General features: G+C 32.1%; 1 protein-coding gene and 1 long non-coding RNA gene across 7 annotated transcripts in view; one reads left to right on the forward strand and one right to left on the reverse strand.

Annotated features, from left to right (window-relative positions):
• The window catches only part of FIGN (fidgetin, microtubule severing factor), a 130,488-nt gene that overhangs the window by 125,090 nt on the left and 398 nt on the right, over positions 1-5,000 (forward strand). For all 5 annotated transcript variants that reach the window (XM_082395292.1, XM_082395290.1, XM_082395293.1 and 2 more), the window contains one exon: positions 1-5,000. This exon is cut by the window's left edge and continues 11,992 nt beyond it; it is cut by the window's right edge and continues 398 nt beyond it. The gene's annotated coding sequence lies outside the window, so the exon portion shown is untranslated.
• The window catches only part of LOC309630288, a 148,544-nt gene that overhangs the window by 109,403 nt on the left and 34,141 nt on the right, over positions 1-5,000 (reverse strand). The gene's annotated exons all lie outside the window — the stretch shown is intronic.

The raw sequence follows: 5,000 nt of genomic DNA on the forward strand, positions 1-5,000 counted from the left end.
TAGGAGGACTCTATTTACATTTCTATCAAACTTAAAGATGGGGCCAAAAATGCTGATTTGAGGACCACTGGCCTAGGCATAGAAAAATTTTTGTCCCAACATGTCTCCAATTCTATGGGGAATTCAAGAAAACATCTGGAGCTGAGTCATCTTGGTCCTTCTCTTGGTGAACTAAAAGTATTTAGCTACCACCTAGAAATTATAAGGAAGAAGTATTATAATCATCATTTTAATTACTTTTAAATCATTGTTAGCCCTAAACAATTACTTAAGCAGAAAGGTTTGGATTCCAGTCAACTTTGGTACTGAATGCTGCACAACTCAATTTGGAACAAGGATCTTTAAAAAATGTTGATGCCATAAAAATGAAGAAAAGTCACTGATGCGATAAAAAGATTATGCATACATACATAGCTCAGATCATTCTTTTTACCCTCACCCTTCCTTCAATTTCATCCATTTTTAGTGAAAATTTGCAAGTTAAAAAAATTATGAAAAATAGCACAACTAATAAAGTACCATAATGATATTTACATTCCTGTTATAATACCTTATTATATCATCATATCACCCGATGTTTAGCTAAATTATTCTAATAATGCCATGAGAAAGTTTAAGACTTCATCTAAATACGAGTCATATTAAGTAACCAAATATTCACTCAGTCCTATTTAATGCATTTCATCTACACAGTTCTGTAAATAGTAAGTAATAAAGACACATCAATAGGGCAGTTATCATGAGCCTTAGGAAATCATTTCTACCAATTCTTACTAGTTAACCTATTTTTACTACATACACTAAGACTCTGGTGTATGCAAGTTAAATTGATTGACTTAAAATTGAGCCTGGATATAGGGAAACTGCTTTCCTCTCATTTTTTCTGTGAACCTTAAACTGCTCTAAAAAATATAGTCTTTATGTAAAAATTGAGCCTGGATTATATTAATAAACCAATACCTTACTATAGTAGTTAAGTTTTAATTTTAAGTAAGTGACACTCAGGTCAATGGCCAAAATAACAAAATTGTCTTTCCCACCCACTGAAATTGAACGATTATCTAACCTCTTCCCAACAGTGACATTTACATTACCACCTAGTGCTAGTTCCTTTCCTGACCAAAGTTGAACAGTTTCAATAACCTGTTCTCTACATGGTTTGTGAAGCTGGAGGATCCATATCTGTACCATCATTTTTAGGAAAACACAATCTCTTTCTGATGAATAGGATTGGGTGATCAGAGAAGGGATAGAATTCACACAATTTAAGTAGGAATACTCTTAAATATATGGGATGAGTTAACTCTATACTGTCTAAAAATCCCAATTGACCCAATTTGTACCAATTTGAGGAGGTGGATTCATCACATACCTGCCACTTCATTTTTAAAAATTTTCTTTTACTCTTCCTGGTGTTCTTTAAGGTTTTGGATTTTAAAGAAGGTTGAAGAAGGTGGGAGAGGCAGAAAGGAGGAAGGTCAGAAAGAACAGAAATGAACTAAGTGGCCTTTATCAAGTAAATGGTGTTTTTTATTTTTATTTATCATAAAATTTGTCCAATATCTTTATTTCCCCTAAAACCAAACTCATAAAAATATGCTTAATATCTTCAGAATAACAATGCAAATGATACTGCTTATTGTGACAGTAAACAACACTGGGGAGGTAAAAGAGGGGTAGTAGGTATAATTAAATATCCTTTTCAAATGCTTTGGTGAAGTGCAGTTGTGATGGAGAATTTTCTAAGCTATTCTCTCTAATCTATAGAATATAGAAAAGTTGTTATATGTCAGTGACAGGTTTTTGGAACGGCAAATCTAATAAACAAATGTCTTCAGTTGGAGATCCAAAATTTTAAGGTTATTATTGTTTATAGACATCTGGTCTCAGTGAATGAAAGGCTAATTATTTTTAAGAAAAAAAGTCAAATAAAAAGTAACAAATTGGTAAAAAGAAAAATAAGTAGGTAATACTATTTCCACTACAATGTCTTATAATGCTAAGATAAGAAAATTATTTAAGTCTAATGAAATGATAAATGTCATGTTTGAAAATATGAATTATACTAAGATACATTAGTAGATATTTAGGAATCTCTCTATTATAAATAAAAAAAATAAATAAATGTGTAATGAATTTGAGTTCACATTATTTTAAAAATGTATGACTTTCACAACTCAAAGTATTCTTACTCTTATTAAGGAAAGCTAATGAGGCAAAATCTGAGTTCTACATCATCACAGCTATGTATATAAAAAGGTGAATATACTACATCATAGTAATGAGAACAGTACTATTTTCGGATATTTACTATATAGGCTTGGTACAGTGCCAAGTGCTTTATCTCGTATTTTTCAACAGCCATATAAGTTTTAAATGTTCATTTTGCAGAGAAGAAAACTAAATCTTAGCAAACGTAACAGTCTATCCAAAGTGAAACAGATAGTAAATGGTGGAGTGAGAATTTTAACTCAGTTCTATTGACTCAAAAGTCCGTGTTCTTCATCATTATACTGTCTAAAGTCTCAACTGACCTTATATATATATGTCACAGTGATTGAACATAGAGATGACTTGTTAGGCATTGCACAGAAATCATGATGGTGTCCTTAAAAGAATAGAGGGCCAGAAATTTTTGGACTTCATTTTTAAAAAATTTTTATTTTATATTGGAGTATAGTCGATTAACAATGTTATGTTAGTTTCAGGTGTACAGCAAAGTGATTCAGTTATACATATACACGTACCTATTCTTTTTCAAATTCTTTTCCCATTTAGGTTATTACAGAGTATTGAGCAGAGTTCCCTGTGGTCCTTGTTGGTTAACTGTTTTGAATATAGCAGTGCGTACATGTCAATCCCAAACTCCCAGTCTATCCCTCCCCTTCACCCTCCCCCACCCCGCCGTAACCATGTTTGTTCTCTAAGTCTGTGAGTCTGTTTCTGTTTTGTAAATAAGTTCGTTTGTATCATTTTTTTTTCTTAGATTCCACATATAAGTGATATCATGCGCTATTTGTCATTCTCTATCTGACTTAACTTCAATCAGTATGATAATCTCTAGCTCCATCCATGTTGCTTGGACTTCATTTTTGACCTATCAGACTAATACTGTTACTCACATTTTTATAGCTGTTTGATTTAGAGATAACAGTTTACATTTTTTGGGTCTATCATGCAGGGTAGTGCCAACTTTACTTGCAATCATCCCCCACTATATGAGTTAGTACATTATTATTATCTCCAGTTTCTAGAAGAAAGCAAATTTGTAAAAAGAATATTATAAAGACAAATGAGCTTTTCACAACTGCTTAGAAGAAATATACTTGCAAATTTCCCCCTCATCTTCACCTATCGTCATGCCCTCCTTCATTACGAAGTATGTTAGAAGTATACATTGTATTATGAGATACTTTATTTCTGCTTTCAAGAAATGTCATCTGAAATAGAGATATTCTCCATTTTCCAACCACAAAAGCAATTCTATATTAACAGGTAAACACAGGATACTATGTTCAGAAATGTGCATCACTGCATTTGATTCTCTGATATATTCAACTATGTTGAGAGGTCACTTATTTCTGGCTATTGTCATTTTGGCAGTGGTGGGAGTTGCGGGAGCATGGTAAGCAGAGTCAAAGAATATGTGCAACTCCTCTTTTAAACGTGTATAAAAGCAACACAGTTAAAGCTCATCTCCAAAAAAGAGAAAAAGATGAAAAGCAAAATGAGAAATTTTGAGCCAACTGATTTAACCAAGTGCTCAGTGATGTAAAGAATGCTGCTGGAAATAACTTCTTTCATTTCTACTCTATATGCTAGAATCAGATATGAAAGTCGTCAGCTGCACATTACCTCTGGGAAATAGGGAAGATCTTTTCAAATTTTTCTACTTTTTCTAGAATTCACTTAATTTTTCCCCATCAAGTATTTTAAGTAAAAATAATAAGCAAAAAAAAATATACACATTTGGAAAACAGTTCTGAAGGTAGAAAAACCCTTTCATTGACTTTTAAAATAATGCTGTACTAGATTTTAAAGTTTAAAGAAAAAGATTATACTGAAAGTCACATCAGATTGAAATGACGGTAGGGTCCTCTTTAAATTACAAGTTCATATCTAACACTAACCTTTTGTTAGTCTCTATAATGTGCTGCTTTATATTACTTTGCCGTACACTGATAGTTTTTGTAAACTAAGACCTACTTCACCTACCTTTAAACACAAATGTTTGCTTAGTGTCTACAAACTTGTGCTAACTATAGTCCCTCAGATATTCATTAGTGTTTAGAATTTGCACTTAGGGAGGACAATGGCATTGTAAATGAAATTGACCAGTAGCCAAAGGGAACATATAATTGTTTGTAATTAAACAGAAGTGTTGCTGAGTTAATCAAGTTCACATCTTAATATACTTTAAAGCATTGCTGTCTTGTCAAAATGAAGACTTCAGTATTCTGTCTCTTTAGAATGTTCTTTTTTTTAAATTGGTAATGAAAACTAAGCAAATTATACCACTGAGATTTTTTTTTAACCCACTTAAGTAGAATAAATAAGCCAAGTATGTTTTAATCAAAGTTTTCACTGGAATCTTCTTTTAACTTTTTCACCAGTTTCATAATTAACAGTTTGTACTGGCATTAGCCTATTTACAGCTTTTGCTCTGCAATGCCCTGCGCTGTTGATCTCATCTTTTTGAATTACAACACAAACATACTGAAACATTACATCCTTCCCTTGGTAACTGAATCATTTATTTGAAACACCATCGATTTGACAGAATTCTTAAGGGAGACAGAATTTTTATTGTAATTTTTATTTGAATTTTTAATTTTATTAAAGGTGAGTCTAAAATAAAGAACTCGAAAAGTTGACTGACTTGCTAAAATAAAGTGACTGACATAATTTTGCAGCAAAGCACATTTCTAGAACCTGTAGAACATTATCCAGTTTGAGTGGACTGTTTCTTCGTTTTTCTAAACCTAAAGGATCAGGTTTTT

This window comes from Balaenoptera borealis (genome assembly GCF_965194805.1).
Source record: "Balaenoptera borealis genome assembly, chromosome: 6".
Taxonomy (NCBI): Eukaryota; Metazoa; Chordata; class Mammalia; order Artiodactyla; family Balaenopteridae; genus Balaenoptera; species Balaenoptera borealis.